The sequence below is a fragment of the Peromyscus eremicus genome, unplaced genomic scaffold (genome assembly GCF_949786415.1).
Source record: "Peromyscus eremicus unplaced genomic scaffold, PerEre_H2_v1 PerEre#2#chr22_unloc_1, whole genome shotgun sequence".
Classification (NCBI taxonomy): domain Eukaryota; kingdom Metazoa; phylum Chordata; class Mammalia; order Rodentia; family Cricetidae; genus Peromyscus; species Peromyscus eremicus.
This window is the reverse complement of record NW_026734286.1, coordinates 4,511,479-4,535,208: the sequence shown is the minus strand read 5'-3', so window position 1 is coordinate 4,535,208 and position 23,730 is coordinate 4,511,479.

Sequence of the window (23,730 nt, the reverse complement as noted above, 5' to 3'; positions counted from 1 at the left end):
CAAAAAATAGAAGTTTATGTGTAGCCCGCAGAAAGGGAGGTTTCGGGTCCACTGGTACTCCTCAAGGGTTCTGGGTAGCCCACTTAGACTCTAGGCCTAAATTAGAATTAAAAATTCAAGGTAAATCTTTTGTGGGGATTCTTGATGCTGGGGCAGATGTATCCGTTATATCCAAAGAGTATTGGCCTGCACGATGGCCTCTGGAGGATTCTATAGCAGTGTTATAGGGCATAGGACAGAACAGACCACAGAAAAGTGCCTGCATATTGAAGTGGAGTGATTAGGAGGGGCATGAAGGACATTTTCAACCTTATGTTGTATTAGGTTTGCCTACTAACCTGTGGGGAAGAGATGTGTTAGAAACCATGGGAGTGGTTCTCACTACTCAAGCTCTAAAGGGAGAAAATCCGTTCGCTAATAACATAATGATCGATATGGGATGGACACCAGGAAAAGGGCTGGGAAAGGCAGAGCAGGGTTGTGTTGCTGCTCTTACTGCCGCCGATGAGGCCACCAGACTACCTGGAGATCGGAGAGGCTTAGGGCATTTTTAGTATGGGTCACTGGTGTGCGGCCTTCTCCCACACCTATTACTTGGTTATCTGATGAGCCTGTGTGGGTAGATCAGTGGCCCTTACCACCAGAAAAATTGAGGGCCACCCATGAGTTAGTGCAGGAACAATTGTTGGCAGGGCATATTGTCCCTTCCACGTCCCCCTGGAATACTCCCATTTTTGTTAACAAGAAAAGGTCTGAAAATGGAGACTTTTACAAGATTTATGTGCAGTAAATGCCACTATGCAGTTAATGGGAGCTCTTCAGCCAGGCCTTTCCAGCCCAGTTGCTATTCCCAAAGATTGGCACATGATAGTGCTAGATTTGAAAGATTGCTTTTTTACTATTCCTTTGGCTCAGCAAGATTGCCAGCGTTTTGCATTTTCTGTTCCTTCTATTAATTATAAAGAACCATATAAGCGGTATCATTGGGTTGTTTTACCTCAAGGAATGCCTAATAATCCTACTATGTGTCAAATGTATGTTGCAGAAGCCATACAACCCATTAGAGCAAAGTTTCCCTATGTATATATTATACATTATATGGATGATATATTATTGGCAGCATCCACCATGACTGTGTATTACAAGTTTATGCAGATTTGCAACAAGCACTTGCAGCTGCAGGATTAGTGATCACCCCAGAAAAGGTACAAAATATGGCTCCTTATCAATATTTGGGATATACTATAAATTCTGTAGGGATATTTCCACAGAAATTACAATTTCATATTGCAGAATTGAGACATTGTATCATTGGCAGAGGTTTTTAGGGGAAATTCAATGGCTCCGCCCCTCATTCTAAATACCCACCGAAGAACTTAAGCCTCTCTATGATGTTTTAAAAGGATATTCTTCTCCGACTTCCTTAAGGACCCTATCAGCGGAAGCCAAGGCCGCTTTAGGAAAGGTAGAACAAGCACTACAAGAACTCCAAGTGCAACAAATAGATTATACCAAACCCTTATTATTGCTAATTCTTCCCTCTGAATTTTCACCTACGGGAGTATTTTGGCAAACAGGGCCCATATTTTGGGTGCATTTATCTGCATCCCCATCTAAAACTTTGAATGCATATTATGAATTAGTAATTCAACTCCTATGGAAAGCTAAATATATGGGGGAATCCTTGTTTGGAAAGTCTCCTGAGTGCATTGTACTCGCTTATACACAAGAAATGTTAACTTATTTGCAAAGAGAACATGAAGCTTGGTGCCGTTTCTTGTGTACTTTCGCAGGCTATATAGATAATCATTATCCAAAACATAAACTTATAGAAAGCTTTAAAGTGTGTAGTTTTATTTTCCCCCATATTGTAAAACAGGAACCTATTAAGGGTGCTCATTTAATTTTTACTAATGCATCTAAAAGAGATTTTGCTGTGGCCATCAGTGGGGATGAGGTAACGCGGGTGGCAGTGCCCTCCATGTCTGCACAACAAGCTGAGATTACAGCTTTACAACTGGCTTTGCAAGTTTACTCTTTAGAACCTATAAATGTCTATACTGATAGTTGATATGTGGCCAAAATGATGCATAGTATTGAAACCACTCCATACATTGGAAAACAGACCGCAGTACATTCTCAGTTACAGACCATTCAAAGGTTAATTTGGGCTAGAAAACATCCTTTGTTTGTGGGCCATATTCGAGGGCACTCTGGTCTTCCAGGGGCGCTTGCAGAAGGCAATGCCGCTGCAGATGTAGCTACTCATTTCACTTGTGTAGTCACCACCTTTGATGAGGCATTTCAATTACATCAGAAATTCCATCTCAATGTGCAAACTTTACAGCATCATACTGGCTGTACTCGCACTGAGGCCTTAAAAATTGTATCTACTTGTGCCACTTGTGCTCCTTTTATTCATGTACCATCATTAGGTGTTAATCCTCGTGGCCTACGTCCCAACAATATCTGGCAAATGGATGTCACGCATATTTCAAGTTTTGGAACTTTATCATATGTACATGTGTCTGTGGACACGTATTCTCATTATATAGTAGCCACCCTTCACAAGGGGGAGCGTGCACAAGATGTAATTAAACATCTTTTGGCTGCTTTATCTTATATGGGAGTTGCACAGTGTATTAAAACAGATAATGGGCCAGCTTATGCCAGCCAAAGTTTTCAGAAATTTTGTTCACAATGGAATATAATTCATAAAACTGGCATTCCCTATAACCCTCAAGGACAAGCGATAATTGAACAAGCGCATAAACATTTAAAGACTTACTTGCAAAAAACAAAAGAAGGTGAGATGTACAGGGATGTACAGGGACCACAATTACTCCTTTCCATTACTTTATTTATTTTAATTTTTTTGCTTGTGGATGTTCATGGGCGTATTGCTGCTCAACGGCATTTTTCCGGCCCCTCTCCCTCTGAGGTTCTGGTCAGGTAGAAGGGTCTTTCCACAGGCACATGGCAATCCCCGGCACCGCTATTGGCTAGGGTGAGGGGAGCAGTTTGTGTATACCCTGTAGGTGCTGAGAAACCAATCTGGATACCAGAATGGTGTGTTCGACCTGTGGAACAGACACAGAAATCTCAACACGAAGAACCTCATGATTCCGATGGTGCTGATGGTCCTTAGCCCTTGGGTCTACACAGAGCCTTCATGGAGCCTGGTTAAGAATCCTCCAGTTTTGTTGCCAGTAAGTGTTGAAAACTCTGTGTTTCCTGTTGTCTTTGCCTCTAATTGGACTATTGGAACTGCAGCTAGTAATGTTAAACATGATGTGCAAAGCATAAATGTCACCATGAATTTATGTAATTCCCTATGCTTTGCTTGAAACGTTACTGCAGAATTCAATAATACTAAATTTTTTCTTTATTCTCTGGAATGGCTCGGGTGTGGGAGGGGAGGAGTTAAATTGCAGCCTAAGTAATTGCTGGAGTCCTAATGTCACATATGCTGTGGTGGTGAGAATTCCTGCCTTTGTCATGATGCCACTGGAACAGAATGCAGCAGAATTTCCCTTGCAACTCCATTGCAGCAGACGGGACCTTGGCATTACTGCTGCTGTAATTGCTGCCATTGCAACTTCAGCTGTTGCAGCCACTGCAGCTGGACTGGCTATTTCCCATGGAGTGCAACAGGCTACTACTATTAATGTCCTGTTGGAAAGAGTGGCTGGTGCTTTGGACATCCAACAGACTTTAAATGGACAATTAGACAACATATGTTATGTGCCTATGGGTTTTCTGAAATATGTGTAACCCCTCATATTGTTGTGAATGCATCTGCTAAGGTTAAAGAATTGAATGATTACTTAAGAGGGCCATGGAATGCAACTTTTGTAAATTTTACTTTGCAATTAGTTCATGCCATTGTTCGTATTAATGAAACTAGAGTCACTCCTATTGATGAAAATGTTTGGTCAAAAATTGCTGGATGGGTTACTAGGTGGTCAGGGTCCATTTCCCTACTTATCCTGTGTATATTGGGTCTTGGGCTCAGATTCTTCATGGTGTACCAATGGCGTCTCCAGTTTAGTCGAGGCCAATGGGCAACCAGGCAAGCTATATTAGCTATGCAGCCCCCTGAATCTGCTCAGGTGTGGTTACATATGTTGGAAAGATAGTACCCAAAGACAGGCAACTCCTGTCTACATGCTGATGACCTAAGACAGGGGATAGAAGGGCCTCCCTGAGGACAGGTAAGTCAGACAGGGTGCTACAGGTGACCTAAGACAGGGGCTATCTGTGTGCTTTAAAAAAGAAAAGGAGAGGACAAGTTGGCAGCAGACGCTGAACAGGCTTTGTGCATAGCCTGTTTGCTTGCCCTAAGTTGCCCTAAGGTGCCCTTTTGTCCTTCCTCTTTTCCTATGGTCAGTAAGTCACAGGATGTTTACGGTATAGCTATTGCTGGAACATTGTTTCAAGAATCAGCTCTCTGCTTGCTGTCTGTAACGGCAACACCCGCGTTACCGATACCCATTCACCACGTCCGAGCGAGGGGCTGCGGATTAAAAAATAAGGGACAAGAGACAGCGAGTCATTCGCCACAACTGAATGCCGAATGCCACTTGTTGAAAGAGGGGAGAAACCTTAAATACAGGCTTACAGCACAATAGCGGATCCCTGGAGGGCAGAAGTTCGCTACATTCTTGCCTCTGAGCTGTTTACACAAAATGCAGGATACAGGAACAAAGAACCTCCGGTTGATCATTAGGTGAGAAGGAAACCAGCAGGGAATCTGAATAGGGAGGACATCTGGTCAAGGTCGGCAAGCAAGGCGGCAGCCACTCACAGTGGGGGGCCAGGGCCCACAGGTCCCCCCTTTTTACTAAAAAATGAGCTTCTGACTTAGGTTGCGTGGGACGTCAGCAGGTCACCTTACCCGTCATAGAGACACATGCCCAGGCCACACAAGTGCTCTGTCTTAGGTTGATGACCGCCCCCCAAGCATTACCCATTTCTGAATACTCATTATCATACAGACTCAACCAGGTGAGCTGTAGAGTGACTAATGCCAAAGATCTCAAAGTGGCGCTGGGCTTGCAATCTGTGCAACACAGAAAAGACCAACAGAAGTCCTAACCCACCCATAGCCAGGAGGCTAAAGGCAATTGAGCCATTCCCTTCTTAAACAAGCCTTACTGCAAATTGGAGTCCTTGTAAGATGGTATCCCATAAGCAAATAGAACTTGAGTTTTAATAATTTATACAACTTTCGAAGCCAATTTAAATGTATAAATGTAGAATTAAATTTATCATGCCCAGTAAAATGAAAGATTAAATAACTGTGGTAGCTACTTTTACTGCCAGGGTCTCCATTGTGCTAGCTGTAGTACCCAATTATGAAATAGCCATCCCAGAAATAGTAGCAGCAGTGGCCACCACCTCTATAACAGCAACAACGGCAACAGCGATGTCAGAGTCTCTTCTGGAGCATGTGAGCATCATCTGGGTCTAACTGCCACGGTCCACTGGCATGGACGCAGCTCCAGGAACATGAACCCCCAAGGCCCATTTTTCTTGATCCCAGCACTACTTAGGCTGGCAGGTCTGCAAAAGTACAACTAAGAACCATAAAGAAAACAAAAACAAAAAAACAGCAAACAAGGAGCAGAACTAATGGTCTCATTAATGGCTACATTCAGGCTCACAAATTTTAAAGTATCTTCAAAAAGGCTAGATGAATTTCAGGAGGCCAATAAATGTTTGCACAGAGCCATTCCTGAAGAGTAGGTACTACACCAGCTTGAAGAGGATTGCAAAATGTGAAAAGGCTTAGCTGGCATGCTACTGTTAACAAATAGAGGTCAGTGACCTTCAGAGTTATCTTTAATCTCCAAGGTGTGACACATTCTCAACATTTTTGAAAAAAGGTTACCATACATTACCTTCTGAAGAATCCAACCACATGGCTACAGTTCCTAGGCTTACAATACTGTTTGCCAAGGCTGGCCGTATTGGGCTCTCAATCCCCTTTGGCATCAGAAGGGGAAAGTTTTTTACGAAAGCCCAATAGATCTCTGCCATGTTGGGATTCAGCAGCAGCCACAGGGCGCACACAGCGTTCAGGAACCCAAAGAGGAACTTCATTGTCCTGTGGAAAGACACAAACAGATCCCCGGGCCCACACCAACACCAGATCGGGTCACCTCCAAGTGCCAGTAGAAAGATCCTTCCATCGCACCAGAGGATGATTTGCAACAGGAGCCCTCCAGTGCTTATCTGCAGCAGATACTCCAGCAGAATCCACCGATAAAAAACTTAAAATATATAAAACAAGGGAAAGAATAGAATGTGGAGAAGAGAGATGAGCCCCTAGCTCCCCCCTTTTTACTTTAGAAATATATGTTTTTAAGGTACGATGGCAGCGTTCTACTATAGCCTATCCTTGAGGGTTATAAGGAATACCAGTCTTATTAACAATAGAAAAGTCTTGGCAGAATTTTGAAAATCCCGTACTGCTGTAGGCAGGACCATTATCAGTCTTTATGCATTTTGGCACTCCCATGTAAGCAAAAGCAAGAAGACAATGATTCTTTACATCCTTAACCTTTTCCCCTGAATGGGCAGAAGCAAAAATTAGAGAAGAATATGTATCAATATGTAGCTAGAGTTTTCCTGCCTGGCCCACAGTCAGGACAAATCTCTCTCACCTGCCAGTCCCACAGCTGCTCAGACCTGACCAAGTAAACATAGAGACTTATATTGGTTACAAACTGTATGGCCGTGGCAGGCTTCTTGCTAACTGTTCTTACAGCTTAAATTAATCCATTTCTATAAATCTATACCTTGCCACGTGGCTCGTGGCTTACTGGCATCTTCACATGCTGTTTCTCATCACGGTGGTTGGCAGTGTCTCTCCGACTCAGCCTTCCACTTCCCAGCTTTATTCTCCTCCTTGTCCTGCCTATACTTCCTGCCTGGCCACTGGCCAATCAGTGATTTATTTATTGACCAATCAGCAACACACTTGACATACAGACCATCCCAGAGCATCAATAGACACATGGACATATTGTAATTTTCCAAAGGAAGGCACATGTGTGATGTCCATCTGCCACACATGATTAGGTAAAAGTCCTCAGGGATTAACTCTCAAATGAGAAACAGGTAAAAATTCAACACAAATAGGACATGATTTAACTATCTGGATGGCTTGCTCCCGGGTTATGCCTGTATGATGACGAAGAGATCCAGCATTAAGATGATAACGTTGATGCAACTGAGTAGCCTTATCAAAGGCAGAACAAACTAATGTGACAGCCATACGAGTGAGTAATGGCATCAGCCCTCTGATTACCTACACTTAGAGGTCCAGGCAATTGAGTGTGAGCTCTAATATGGCCCACATAAAGGTTATGTGAGCAGGACCATATGAGTCCTTGCACTTGCAATAAATATTCATGAATGGGAGAAATGGATGGTATGTAGGCTGTTGTCTCCAAAGGCATAATGGCATGTGTCACATATTGACTATCAGTATAAATATTTACACTCTCATCAGAAAACATCTGTAAAGCAAGCAACAGCGCCTGTACCTCTGCCATTTGGGCAGAAGTGCCCTGGACTTTCATTCTCTTCACTATGTTACCAGAAACCACCACAGCAAAACCACATGAAGTGCCATCAGTAAATAACACACAGGCCTGAGGAATAGGAGTCATCTGTACTATCTTGAGAAATATAACAGGATGCAATTAAAAAAAATGACACACATCATTAGAGGGGTAGTGAGTATCAAACTGACCCTGCATGAAGCATGTCAATATGGTCCAATCATTATCATTAGCTGACAACCATGTTTTTTGAGACTGGGTGTATGGGGTCACCACAATATCTGGCTCCTTACCAAGAGTTTGAACACTAATCTTGATTCCCTTAAATATAATCTGAGCAACAGCCTGTGGATAAGGAGTAATGGTTTTTGCTGGAGAAGCTGGGGAATGTACCCATAGAATAGGACCTGTTTGCCAAAACACTCCAGTAGGTGAATGAGTAAAACAAAATATCAAATACAATAAGGGAGAAGAAAGATCTATATAATGCACGTGAGCCTGCTCCAGGGCCTCTTGCACATGTTGTAGGGCTGTACGCCCTTCAGCTGTTAATTCACGGGGAGATAAAGGGTCAGGGTCACCCTTTAAGACGTCATACAAAGGGCGAAGCTGACCTGTTGGAATTTTTAAAGTGGACCGAAGCCATTGAATATCTCCCAGAAAGGTTTGGAAATCATTAAGCATGCGTAGCTGATCCATACACAGAGTAATCTTTTGTGGACGTATGCCCGTGCGCAGCAATTCATGACCTAAATAATGATAGGGAAAAGATACCTATACCTTTTCTGGGGCTATCTGTAATTAATCAGGCTAAGAACCTCTTGTAATTTAGAAAAGGCATCAAAAACGAGTTTTTTATCTTTAGCAGCCATTAATATATCATCCATGTAGTGAATTATATAAACATCTGGAAAAGCTTTTCGAACCGGAGCTATGGCCAAAGACACATAAATTTGACATATAGTAGGGCTATTGGCCATTCCTTGAGGCAATACCACCCACTGATATCTCTGATAAGGTTCTGTAAGATTTTCTGAAGGAACACTAAAAGCAAAGCGAGGACTGCCCTCGGGATGCAAAAGAATGGTGAAGAAACAATCCCTCAAGTCAATCACAATTAAATGCCAATGTTTAGGAATTGCCACAGGGGCAGGCAAGCCAGGCTGTGTTGCTCCCACGAGAAGCATGGTTTTATTTACAGCTCTAAGATCCTGTAATAGCCTCCATTTTCCTGACTTCTTTTTAATAACAAATATAGGTGAGTTCCAAGGTGAAGTGGAAGGAATGATATGTCCAGCATCTAACTGTTCCTTAACTAATGTGTTCACAGCCTCCAATTTTTCTTTAGTAAGGGGCCACTGCTCCACTCACACAGGGTCATCACTTTTCCAAGTGATTTTTATTGGTTGTATAATCGAAGGCTGCTGTGTAGTGACCCCTATGGAAAAGACCCTAATCCTCTAGTATCCCCAGGACCTCTAGTGACACAGTTTTTGTCTGCCACAGGGAGTGGGTCTCCTTGCAACATTTTCCCTAAGCCTCTGCCCGGGCAGAAGCCCTGACACTTCAGCATCTATTGTACAGGCTGTATAGTAAGCACTGCTCCCATACCATCTAACACATCTCATCCCCACAAGTTCACTGGAATGTCAGGTAGCACAAAGGGTTGAAAAGTTCCTGCATGACCTTCCTCATCCTTCCAATTTAAAAGTAGCCTGTTCTGTAATGGCATCTGAGCTGTGCCGATACCTTGTAGGTTAGAGGTGGAAATTTTAAGGGGCCAATTGGGATCTCAGGATTCTTGTGAAATTATAGATATATCCAGTACCAGAATCCAATAATCTTCCAATCTCAATCCCATATAATTTTGTTTTTAATTTAGGCTGCTTATTATTGATAACTGTTTGTCAAAACACCTCTTTTTTTTTGTACTTTCAAAGCCTCTAGTTCTACATATAGATGTCATTTTGCATTTAAAATATGAAAGCAATAATAATTGAGCAATTATATCACCAGCTTCTATTTCTATGGTCCTTTTTACATATGCCAATTATAAAAGCATTAAATACAATCTCTATAGCATTTGAAGAGGTAACTTTAGGTAATACTCTGGAGTATTTTTATAAAATCTTAAAAAGAAGATCCTTTTTTATAGATTCCAAGTAACACATTAATGCAAATATCCAATTATTAACAATGCGGACCAAACAATTTACCTGTATTTTATTTACTGGAAAAATAATTTTGTAACCTCTTTATCAGTAAGAGATTATTATTTATGGGTTTATCTTAGCAACATTATTTAATAAGCTAACAACCCAATCCATTTCAGGTGTTATATTTCTATAGAATTAAACCAAGAATTTCTAGAAAGCAACTTAAATTGCAGAGCCAAATTTTTAGTAATGATCAACAGATAAGAGCATACCTAATGTATAGTTCAAAATTATGAATTCTGTTCCTTTAGTTTATCTACCATGAGAGTCAAATATTCATCCAAACATTTATTAAGACAATCAAAAGAATAGAACATTCTTTATTCACACATCATTGACTTAGCATTCAATGTTCTGACCATAAGCATTTTTCACCAGAAGTTAGGCCCGTTTAAACTTTAGGCGCTAGTCCCTCTCCCGGACTCTGCTCACTTGGAGCGAGCTGAGGCTGCGGCTTAGCTTTGGCTCCGCCCAGTGCTCAGGCTCTAGTGCTGGTGCCCACCTGAACTGCACTCCATGGCTATCTCGTGCATGTCCATTGCTGCCACCGCTGGGTTCACGCCCCACACACACACAAACTCACATTTAAACTTCCTACACCCATGAAGGGACTACCTAATGAGTTATTCCCACCATAAGGGAAAAACAGAAAAACATTTCCCACGAAGGGAGCCTAAATATTGAATTATTCCCACTCCGAGGAAAAAATAAAAAACATTTGAACCAAAATAAGCAAACAGACAGCAAAACTTCTAACCTCTGGGTTTGCTTGCTGTTCAGCCAGCAGCAATGAGGCCTACCTGCCGATTCTTAGTAATTCAGATGCTGCACCGCAGAAAGAGCTCAGAGTTTCAGCTATCCTGAAAATTCTACAATTGGAAAGAGTCTTTTCTTCCTCCATTACCACTGGGAAGAGGCTTCTCTCTTTTGTTCATCCTTCCTCTATAGGGCCCCAATCTTTAGGCCTAGTTTCAAAATTTTTCCCCTTTTTACTGGGAAAATCCTTTTTTCTTGATTACAATTTTTTCTCTCTTTTCTAACGGGAAATTTCCTTTCCTTCCCTCTTCTCTATTGGGAAGATTTCCTTTTTTATTTAAAATCTTTGGCTGTCTTGCCCTATCTTAACTGTGGTGGTGCCCTATTTGCACCCATGACAATTCACTATTACCTTTTCTTTTTTCTTTAAAATGCTGGCCAGCCTTCTTGGGTGTCCGTCAGCTCGTTCCTTCTTTCTCGGATCTCGGTAGTATCTTGGTAGAATCTCGGTAGGGACCTCCATTTGTAACGCATTACCTTCACCCGTTCACCATGTCCGAGCAAGGGGCTGCGGATTAAAAAATAAGGGACAAGAGACAGCGAGTCATTCGCCACGGCTGAATGCCGAATGCCAGCTGAATGCTGTTTATTGAAAGAGGGAAGAAACCTTAAATACAGGCTTACAGCACAATGGCGGATCCCTGGAGGACAGAAGTTCGCTACATTGTTGCCTCTGAGCTGTTTACACCAAATGCAGGATACAGGAACAAAGAACCTCCGGTTGATCATTAGGTGAGAAGGAAACCAGCAGGGAATCTGAATAGGGAGGACATCTGGTCAAGGTCGGCAAGCAGCCACTCACAGTGGGGGGCCAGGGCCCACAGTGGTCTTCCTGTTTGGCTGAGCTGCGGGGACACAGAGGGGAACCTGAGGACCGTACCCTGACACCATGGAGAGTAGGAAGTAGCAGGGTATATAAGGCTGATGGATAGTCAATAAAGGGGCTCTCTTTGAACGACGAACCATGGTGTGTCCTGAATGCTGCTTAACCTCGACGTCCCTCGCCAGTTCTGGGTCCCAGGCCGTGCAGGTCGTGGCAGAGACCCACCTGTCTCTGCCTCCAAAGTGCTGGGATTAAAGGTATACACCACCACCACCTGGCTATATTTGACTTTTCATGAAGATAATTTTGTTTGTTTGTTTGCTTGTTTTAACTTTTATTCCTCTCTCATGAAGACAATTTTCAATATTTACTTGTTTTTTTATTGATTTATTTTCTTTTTGAGACAGGGTCTCACTTACGCATCACTGGTTGGCCTGTAATTTGCTATGTAGGCCAGGCTGAACTTGAACTCACAGAGATCTGCCTGCCTCTGCCTCTTGGGTACTGAGATTAAAGGCATGCATAGGCTTTTTTTTTTTTAACTTTTATTTTTATAAATGTTTTACCTGCATATAAATGCACCACATTCATGCAGAACCTGTAGAAGCCAAGAAAGGGCACTTGAACCCCAAGACCTGGAGTTGTGAGTCACCATGTGGTGAACAGATGATGGGCATGGAACCAGGGTTTTCTGCAAGGGCACCAAGCACTCTTAACCACTGAGCCGTCTCTCCACCCCCCACCCCACCCCCTCGTTTTTGGTTTTTAGAGACAGTGCCTCACTATATAGGCTAGGCTGGTCTCAGATTTGAAACCCTCCTGCTTCTACCTCTTTGTAACAGGGGCGTTTCACCACCCTGAGTTCTGGTTCTTACGTTTTGTTTTAATCGTGAGGAAAAAGAAAACAAAACAAGAATATTTCCGATCCTATTATATAAAATTCTAATTCTAAAGCCCATAGAGTGCCACCCAAACACCACCACACCATTTGCTTACACATCCTTTATGCCTTCCTTCAGCTGGCCAGCCCAGAACTGAGCTGTCTCCAAGATCTTATACACAAATTCTGAAATAACTCTAGATGACCTGAAGAACCAGCGCACCTCCATCGTAGGCTTAAAAACCATCTTACAGTAAAGACAAACTAGGTTCATTCCTGTTTATTATTAAACCTCTGTTTCTCAAAGATTGGGGAGCATCCTACCTGTAACTACAATTGGTTCTGTGCTGCCTTTCCTAGTAATGGCAATCATATCTTTTTTTTAAAAAATAGTTTGTTTATTTATTTATTTATTTATTTATTTATATTTATTTTATGTGCACATTTGTGTGAGGGTGTTGGGAGTTACAGTTTTGAGCTGTAATGTGGGTGCTGGGAACTGAACACGGGTCCTCTGGAAGAACAGTCAGTGCTCTTAACCACTGAGCCATCTTTCTAGCCCTTAATTAATTAATTTATTTCAAGACAGGGTTTCTCTGTATAACAGCTCTGGCTATCCTAGAACTTGCTTTGTAGACCGGGTTGGCCTCAAACTCACTGAGATCCACTGCCTCTAGGATTAAAGGCATGCACAACCACACTAGGTATGGTGGCAATCATGTCTTTGTTTCAGAAAGACGTTTATAATCATCCTGCAACCCTACCATTGTTTCAAATGGTTATATGACCACCTATAACTACCTGTTGCTATGACTACCTCGTTATGCCCATGATGCAACCACATCTTTGTTTCAGGTCATTAGGACTAATTTGTTATGCTTATGTTCTGCTCCTGTAACCCTGACTATTTTACCCACCAAATCCCCCATTTGGAAACCCTCTACCCGTGAACCTCATCTTCATGTCCAATGCTGACCTCTCCAACCCCACCTCAGGGGGAGGCAGCTCGTGGACACAGCAGAAAAGCTGGCTTGAATTAATTTGTACGTGATGATTTGGGTCGGCAGTCTTCCTCCTCACAGCTTTGAAACTGAAACATTGCCTCCAAGAAGAGTCTCCTGAGACTCGGGAAGTAAACAAACCTCACAGATCTGAAAAGCTGAAGTTTACAAGATAGACCTGGGCTGCTCCACCTGGTCATGGACACCTAAACAACTGCTAAGGGAGAAGCTGAGGAGGAAGATCCCCCAGGGCTGCTCCACCAGGTTGTGGATGCTTAAACACCTGCTGGGGGAGGAGCCCAGGACCACAGGCACCGGCTCCAGGAAGGCTCTGAAGCCTTCTCCAGCTGCCTGCAAGTCAAGCAAAAGCCCCAGGGTTGTGGCTTGCTTGCTTGCTTTTTTTTTTTTTTTTTTTTTTTTTTTTGGTTTGGTTTTGGTTTTGGTTTTGGTTTTGGTTTTTCGAGACTGGCTTTCTCTGTGTAGTTTTGGTGCCTGTCCTGGATCTCGCTCTGTAGACCAGGCTAGCCTCGAACTCACAGAGATTAGCCTACCTCTGACTCCCGAGTGTTGGGATTAAAGGAGGCGCCACCACCCGGAGGTTGTGGCTTTCTTAAATGGGTGGGCTTTTCAGTGATGCAGCTGCCTTTGCTCATGGAGGTAAACTCTCACCCATATTCCTGTTAATAAATTCATTTGCTGGGCACTGGTGCAATCGTACTTTGGTTTGTTGTTCTCTATTATTGGTGAGTTGGTGGGTGTGTGTGTGTGTGTGTGTGTGAGAGAGAGAGAGAGAGAGAGAGAGAGAGAGAGAGAGAGAGAGCTGATGCTGTTTCTCCCCAGAAAATGCCTCACAGAACAGTCTACCAATTCTACAAAAAAAAAGTACAGAATTTGGATGAAGTTCAAAAATAAAGCACTCCCCTGTGAGAATGTTCTTTTTTTTTTTTTTCCTTTTAAAGATAGTATACCCAACAAGGGCCCATATTTCTTAACCCTTCCCCTTCTCCTTTTACCACTCAGCCAACCTCATCATCTTGAAGAGTTCAGCTCTTAGCAGCAGAATGGGACAGTCACCATCCATGCCAGTGATAAAAGATGGAGCCGTTTTGGCCACTGTGTCTGCCACCCCAGGCTGGGTTCTAGAGAACTCTTTTTGCAAGAGGAAATCACCCTGCCCAATCACTTTCACTCTGTTCGTGTTTTCCTTGGTTTGACGCTGAGATTATTCTTTCCCAAACACTCCCTAGCATGCACAAACCCCTGGACTTAATCCCTCAATGCTAAAAGAAAAAAAAAGTAGCAAAGCCTGAATGTAAAGCATCTTCAGGGCTGCTTGTCAAGAAGAAAAGCCGGCCTCCAACCCAGACCACAAGATCCTAACTTCAACATCCCTTGGGGGATTCAAATAATCCTAAAATTTGGGCACCACTGGGTCTGCCGAGGGTCCTGTAGAAAGTTGGGAAACAGGTATTTTGTGGGCAGGGGTGGTAGTGGATGGGTTAGTTGGTTTATTTATTTACTTATTTATTGTTTTTTTGTTTTTGTTTTGTTTTGTTTTGTTTGTTTGTTTGTTTGTTTGTTTTGAGACAGGGTTTCTCTGTGTAGCCCTATCTGTCTGGGAACTTACTCTATAGACCAGGCTGGTCTTAAACTCACAGAGACCCAACTGCCCCTGTCTCCCAAGTGCTGGGATTAAAGAGGAGTGCCACCACCACCTGATTTGTTTGTTTGTTTGTTTGTTTGTTTGTTTTTAGACAGGACCCAGCTATGTAGCACAAGCTGACCTCCAACTCCAGACTCTCCTGTCTTGCATAGTCTTTGCTCCCAGCTTCTATGCCGGTATTTGCGGCCTGTATTTTTTTTCCCTGGATTTTTGTTCTGACATTTTTCACGCAGCCTTTTCACCCAGCATTTGAACCAGGATTTTCCACCCCGCTTTGTGCCAAACTTTTTGCCAAGACTTTGCTTTGGTTTTTGTTTCCGTATTTTTTGCCTGAATTTTTCTGCTAGATTTTTGGCCCGGACGTTACCCGCTACATTTTCATCTGGCCTCTCTGTGCTGGACATTTTGACCACAGGATGTGCCCAGATTCTCGGCAAGGCAGGAGGGTCTGGAGTTTGAAGTCAGCCTGTGCTACACGGCTGGTCCTGTCTTGGGGGTGAGGCGGGGAAATGAGTCAACCAACCACCTAACCCACCCACTAACCCCGACCACAAAGTATCTGTTTCCCAGTTTTCTACAGGACCCCCTCTGCAGGCCCAGCAGTGCTCAAACTTTAAGGATCATATGAATCCCTCGAGGGATGTTGAAGTTAGCATCTTGTGATCTGGGTTGGTGGCCGAGTTTTCTTCCTAACAAGCAGCCCCGATGATGCTTTCCTGATGGACACTTTGCATTTAGGCTCTACTTTTTCTGTTACTTTTATTTGCACGAATGTTTTGCCTACATGCAAATGCACCACATGCATGCAGTACCTGTAGAAGACAAAAGAGGGCACTAGAACTCCAGTAACTGAAGTTGTGAATCTTCCCCACCCACCCACCCACCCCCTACCCCCCCCCCCCCCCCCCCCGCATAAACAAGTTTTGTTAAAGTTATACAAGACCAATTACAAAAACAACCCTTTGGAGGTCCAACTTTGCCTTGTAGTTCTCTCAAGCATCTAACTTTTATGATTTAAATTTTAGTATTAGCCATGAATATAACGTTAGCTGTCACAATCTGGCAGGCCATCATTTGCCAATTATGAGGTAGATGTGTGCCTTCTCTCAGAGAGACATAAACATCTATTCACCCTAGATAAGGCGCCAACAACAGACCAAAGAAACAATTGTACCTAAGTCTAGCTTAGTGACCTAATAAGTTCATTAGGGTTACAGAAGCATGGGTGACTCAAAGGCATCACTCAGAAGCCCCCTCTATCTTGGTGACAACCCTTAAAACTTGCATCCCTGGAGCCCCCTCCAAGGGCTGCAGGAAACTGCCAAGGCCAATCAGAATTCCTCTACCTACAGCAAATGTTTCTGTTATATAACCTAGGGTGGTTTCCTAAAGCTTGTAACTTTCTGAAGTTTCTGAGTTTACTTCCTGGGCCTTGTATGTTCCAAGCAATTCCTTAGCCTTATAAATGTTTCTATTCAGAGGAAACAGCTACATAAGAAACATGAGTGAGAAGCAGAAATCAAGGAGGGCCAAAGGTGAAAAACAGCCCAGACTAGAGACATCCGTAGAGCAGGCAGGAACAAAGGGGACCACTGTTTCCACCTCCCACTACCTCCCAGAGTTAATACTCTCCTGAATTTAAGATCTCAACATAGATCCCACTCCCTCTTACCTGCGTCTACTGCTGCAGTCACATCAGCCTGATTGGGTCACTGTGCCCTTACTGTCATCATTGCAGTGGATTTGTATCGCTTTGGTTTGGATACAGTGTTATCCAACGGCCCCTGTGTTAGAGGGTTGCTCCCTAATTGCTATGCAGCAATATCCTCCTAAGTGAAGCATCCTGGACCGAGCTCCGTACTCTCAGGAAGCCTCAAGAGATCCCTGAAACTTACAAGATTCACAATGCCCACTTCCTCCCCAAGGCCACATAGACTGTAAGGACTGCCAGGGAGGAGACTCTCTAACCTACAGGCTGTGCAAAGAGCTCCAGGACTGCAGCTTTCCGAAAACTGTCACACATGCAGGGAGGGGCTTTACCTCTGAGCAATCTACACACAGGTGAGAAGCCCCGGTCAGTCCCAATCAGTTCACCGGCCCTCCAAGCTGAATTCTGGGAAGATTGTTTCTTTTACCTAGTGTCAGCGTCCTGTCTGGTATAAGCAGACATTCTTTTACACCCGACAAGAGAAGTCACATACTAGTCCATGGAGCTTTTGGGAGGTGGTGGAGCCTTTTCAGAGGAAAGGCCTAGCGAGGGCCATTGTGTCCCTGGGGGTGCGTCCTTGAAGGTGCGCCCTCTAGGACCCCAGGTCCTTCTTCCTTCTGCTGCTTTTCACAGCCCAGCCATGAAACAAACAGCTTCATTATACCTTCGCTTCCCACTGTGCCAGGCCCAAAGGCAAAGGACCCAGCAAAGCGCAGACTGTGAGCCCCCAAAACTGTGAGTCAAAACAATCCTGCCCTCTCCACAAGCCACTTAGCTCCATGTTTGTGCGAGAGAACAGAATCTGCTCAGGACCCCAAGACCAAGTTCTCAGCACAAAGGAGATTGGTTTGCCCCAGAGGGAAAGAGGGCAGGGATAAGAGACGAAGACAAGAGACAGAGGACAGGGAGAAGGGGAACAAGAGAAAGGGGGGCTGGGGCACTGCCTCTGGAGAGGAGAGAGATGTGGCACATAGGAAAATGGCGGTTTATAAAGGTAAAATGGGAAACCCGTGTTAAGATGAGGTGTTTAATTAGCATGTTAATTAGGTGAGCCAAAGGGAGCTTTTGATTGCTGGACTTCAATACTTTGATAGCTGGACACCTTGGTGGTCAGCCTCAGTGTTGTGATTACGGCAAGAGCGAGGCCTTGGCAGGTAGAGCCAAGGTGCCCCACAGTGGGTGAGAGACAGAGACACCATGCAGACAGCGGTCAGTGGAGTTTTATTTGGTGGGAGGAAGAAAAAGGGAAAAGGGAAAGAGAGAGAGACGGGAGCAGAGGTGCATGCTACCTGGTGGTAAGAGGGGGAAGAGAGAGTGCGTGAAGCGGGAGGAGTCCTTTCTTAAAGGGAAAGACATAAGATGACATCAGGATGCTGGGCGGGCCAGGGTATTATCTGCTTGTTGGCCAGGATTCGAAGAAGCAGGTCTGAATGCTAACACTCAGGGGGAGGAAGTGGCCAGATAAGGGAACAGACCGTGGTGTCTAGCTTCAGGAGTGCAGTCTAATGGTTTTTAGCAAGGCAGAGGGGATGGGGGAGAAGGGCAAGGCTGCCAGAGTCACACGTTTGCCACACTTGGGCTTGCTAGAATCCCTTTCGTTTGCCACAGTGACAGAAAGCTAACACATACATTTGTTTGTACAGATCTTCAATGTCAACTTGACAGAGCAGATGCTGTGCATTATCTTATGAGGCCTAAGTCTGTACCCCTACGCTTAGTATACTAGCCTCCCAATCAAAATGTAAGCGTAGAATGCTAGGCATGGTGGTTCACTCCTTAATCCCAGTACTCGGGAAACAGGCAGGTTGATCTCTGAGTTCAAGGCCAGCTTGGGCTACATGGTGTGTGGGGTGGGTGTGTGTGTGTGTGTGTGTGTGTGTGTGTTAGTTAATGAATGAATGAATGAAGCACTATGACAGCAAAGCAGTGTGGTAGCAATATGGTGATATTTTATTTGTACTGAAATGTGATTTTATTTGTATGTTAATAAATAAAGTTGCCTGGGGGTCAGAGCTAATAGCAAGCCATAGCAGAAGTCTGGCAGTGGTAGCACACGTCCTTAATCCTGATCACATGACAGGCAGATCTCTGTGTGTTCAAGGACACCACCAGCATGGAGACACACGCCTTTAATCTCAATACCAACCATAGAAGACCTGGAGGTCTGTATAGACAGGCAGTGACGAGGAGGTCATGTGGTTGGGTTTACAACCAATGAGAAGGCAGAACAGAAAGTCAATAAAAAGACAGATACACAGGAAGTAGGTCTCTTTCTCAGTGGAAGGACGGCAGCGGCAGTGGGTGGTAAGAAGGCGGTTTTAGTATCAGCTCTTACCTGTTGCTCTGACCTCTTGGGCTTTTAACTCTACATTTGGCTCTATGTTTCTTATTTAATAAGACTGTTACATCTACTTAGCAAGCCTAGGATGCCACATAGGCTGCATTGGAACAAAGATATCTGTAGTTGGTATGGTTTGGATATGGACTGATTGTATCCATCATTTGTTCCACCTGCTATAAAGCTTGGTCCCCAGTGTGGCTGGATTGGAATATAGTGGGACTTTTAAAAGGCATAGCCTATTGGAACGGAATTAAGTTATTAAGGACACCACTCTTGGAAGTAATGTTGGTCTCCTAGAGTAAATTAGTTCACAAGAGAGTGAGTCATTACAGAAGGAGGCTGGATTCTTCACAGTCTCTGGCTTCCTAGCTGACCTCTCTCTCTCTCTCTCTCTCTCTCTCTCTCTCTCTCTCTCTCTCTCTCTCTGTCACACACACACACACACACACACACACACACACACACACACACCACCTGCAGGCAGTGACCTAACCAAGGGAGCCTTAACCATAGCCTGAACAGATAAGGTCACTCAAACTTGAGCTTTCAGCCTCAAAATACTATGAGCTAAAATAAACTTATTTTCTTTATTAGTCCCTGTTACTGTGTTTTAGCAGCAGAAAATGCACTAAAATAATAGTCATGCTTAAACTGGTGCAATTTGAGATGTAGCTGCCTTCTCCAACTCCCTTCACCTTCCGTGAAGTCTGCTCCAGATCTAGGTGCCTTCTGTGGATTTCTGCTGACGTCAAGGGGCAGTCAGGTGCTCCATCCTTAAGAGCAGGACCAGAGGGCACATGGTAGAGCTAACATCTCAGGAACAGGAGACTATAAGAAGCAAACTGGAGTTTCTCCAAATCCTCAGTAATGATTTAAGAAGGGGTTTCATCCAGTTTTACATAGATTATAAAGAAACAGATTGATCATGCCCAGCATTATAGTAAATGAATTTAACTTTCTCACTGTTGTGTGACACTATTTCTAGGAAGACATGAATAAGCAATAAACATCTACTCATCCAGGATCAAAAACTGATGACAGACCAGAGTAATAATGCCACTAGAATCTAACGTGATGAACCATTAAGTTTATTGGAGTTAATTACAGGCATGTGGTTTAAGTGTTACTTACAGGAACATGGAACTTCAAGGCATCATTGAAAGTCCACTCTAGCATGGGTGATGACTCAAAGAGCCAGAACCCTGGAACTCTCTGCATGAATTACAGGCAGCTCAACAGGTTGGAAAAGCCTGTTCTCCTGGCCATCCTTACTCTTAACCTTGGAGGAGGCAGAAGCCTGTGCACCTGGTAAGTTTCAGGTATTTCCTGAGATTTGTGAGCTGTTTACTTCCTGAGTCTTAATGTACTTCTCTACAGGACGCAATACTTCAGTGCATGGAAACTGCTACACAACCTGCTCCTTGTGGGATTTCACTGAGTGACTCACAATCTTGGCGATTCGGGCACTGGTCTCACAAAGCTAAAGTGACTGTCCCAACACTGCATGCCAGATCATAGACACGGAGGATTCCAACTCAAGTTGATGTGAACACACACACACACTCTACTCATCATGAAGTTGGCAGCCGCTTATGTGGGCAACATCTGTACCTTGGGATAGCTCAGGGATGTCCCTAGGAGGGACAGTGAGCTACATCTGTTCCATCCTGGAGAGAAGCTCATTGCCAGGCAGTGGTGCACATGTCTTTAATCCCAGCACTCAGGAGGCACAGGCAGGCAGATCTCTATGAGGTCAAGGCCAGCCTGGTCTACAGAATGAATTCCAGGACAGCTAGGGGTACAAAGAGAAAGGCTGTCTCAAGAAACAACTTAAAACAACAAAACACACAACACCAAAAACAAAAACCTCACTGAGGAAACCCCTTCCTAGCAATTGTTATTGCTTATAAAACCCAGGGGGAGAGGCCTGGTGTATCTTGTAAATTTCAAGAACTTCTTAAGATAAGTGTGTTTACTTCCTGAGTCTTATCTAGCTTGACTCCAGGAAAACTTCAGTTTGGAAGAAATAGAGACACAACAGGAAGACCCAAACTGAAGCCATAGTAAGTGAAGGCCACGGCCAGAGAGACAGTGTTAGGGACAGGTAGGGCCCCCCTGATACAGAGATTTCTGACAGCTGGCAGGCTTGAGTCTTCAGGGCAGAGGATCTGTCTTAGCAGCACCCCCTCCCCCCACACACACACCAAGAACAAACAAACAAACTGGTAGAAGGAAATACTTGGCTGAAGGAAGTAGACTCCTGCAAAGGCAGCAGGCTGGCACCTCAATAAATCTGGGCATTTGGGAACTGCAAAGCTGCAGAAACCGTGGAGGAAGAAGAGAGAGACTTGGGAGCCCAGCCCCAGATGTTGCAGCTCTCTTCACAGGAAGAAGCCTGAAGGTTATACTCACCTGACAGACTCCTCAGCAACTTCCTATGCCTGAGGCTTCTGCCCTCAAGCCAACCCCCAGGACTCAGCCATTGTCGGAGGTGGAGAGACTGTTCCTGACTCAGCCTTCAAGACTTTTCACTCAGATAGCCTCCAGAAGGGAATTCTTCCCTGCAGCTGCTTCCAAGACCCACCGTTCCTGAGACCCGTGGCTCCGAACTTCTAGATCTGCAACTGGAGATCTGTGGCTCCAGCTTTGAGAATTCCTGTCAGCGGTCTGCAAGACTTCTGAAAATGGCTGCCCTTGGTTGGTGCTACCAAGATCTCAATCCCGTGTCATTTTAATCCCGAGTACTTAGAGTTTATCCCGTTTAAGGTTGTTAATCCCAGACAGACAATGAAGTATTCCCTCCCACTTATACTCGATTCTTTGAGGTGGGTGGGACAAGAACTGGTTTGGAAATGGGAAAGGGTCTCCACCAACCACTTCAGTGGAACCAGAGAATTCATGTAGGTGATGGGGGCAATCTGGACCTTATTCCGGGTGGGTGGGGTAAGCAGCAGTGAAAAGACTTGCAGCAGGAATGTGCCCTAATCTGATTTGAGCTCCAAGTCCACTGTGGGCCCTGCATGGAAGATGGCACATGGGTGTGAAGCAGGTTTTATTTCTCAAGATGGCCCCAGCACTACCTCCTGCCAGGATGGTACACATCAGTGATTAACTCCGAGTTACCAAGGATGTATCAGTGTCTCATTAAAGAAACAAAAGCACTTCTCCTTAGAGTCATCAAACCAAGAGCGAGTCCAGATGTGACTTCTCTACCTCATGCATCCATTCTCTTCTGTCCTCCAAATGTTGCAGGAGTCTGAATTTGTACCTGCACGTGCATCTGCTCTGTCTGTGCCTGTGTGTTGTACGAGCTGTGTGTGTGTGTGTGTGTGTGTGTGTGTGTGTGTGTGTGTTTCCATCACATGGGGGAAGGAATGGGATACTTTACAGAAATCTCTACCGGAGTTTTACAAGGGATGAAGTTGCTTGCTCCATCTGATCCTAACTGACCCAGATAACAAGCATCACTGTTTATCAACTAATATCCATAAATGGTTGCTTTCAACCCTTTTGGTAGGTTTGAGGAAGTTGCTTTCAACTTCTGTATTTGCTGCTTTCAGCAAAGGCTTCAGATGCATTATCTGAGTCGGGCATGGAAGAGTACATAATTTAAGACTGCAGCTATGCATTATCTAAGGGTGTAAGAGTTGATTACATGGGTCATCCAAGGCAAATAAAGTTGATTGTTACATTGTTCTCCTAGAGTAAGTTAAACAAACAGGCTGAGTACACAGGAGGATAGCAGTCTTCAGTGACCAAGGTGTATTATTAACTCTGGCTGTGAGGTCCAGCAGAAGTTCCAGTCTCTTAGAACGTAAGAGATCTTTTCACGATACCACATCACCACAGTCTCTCCTCCTACATCCATTTGGACAAGCTCCGCTTGACATATCTTCCTTCCATTGAGAAAGGTGGCATCTGTGTGTCCCTGAATCTGTGCCAGAGGAGGCAGTAAAATGCACTCAAGTTTTCCAGAAAGGGCCATGCAAACTCTGCCCTGTTAACTTTTAGAGCCCTGAATACACTAAGAAATCCAGTTACCCCAAAGCTGCCTAACTGGGGGAAGCCAAGGACACATGGAGAGGCCCACAATGGGCACTTAGTCCACTATCCCAGTGGAGATCCAGCTGGTGACGGGCACCAGCTGTAAGACCTGAGCTTTAGATACGGTTTGTGCCACAGTCCATGTGCTGGAAGTCTGGTCCTCCTTGTGGTACTGTTAATAGGCTGGACGTAGCTAAGACAGCCTACGTCATAGGGAGTTTGCCTTCAGAAGATAGTCCTGGGACTGAATTAGTTCTTGCAAAAGTTAATTTGTGGGGCTAAAGAGATCGCTCAAGCTGTTAAAAGTGCTTGTTGCTCTTCAAGAAGATCCAGGTTGTGTTCCCAGCACCCACATGTCAGGTGGTTCACAATTGCTCTTAACTCAAACTCCAGAGGAATCAGATTCCCAGGGCCTCTGTGGGCACCCAGACCCATCTGACATACACATGTACATATACACACAAAGGCACACGTATACGCATACATAAAAAGTAAAATCTTCTTGAAAATTAAGCTGTTGTAAGAATGAGCCCAAATCCAGAATTTCTCTCTCTTCATATCTCAAAATGCGCTGCTATGACATCGTCAGCTTTGAGGATGTCATCAGAGCCAAGACTATGCTAGCACTATGCACTGGACATCAGAGCCATGAACTCAATCTACTTTA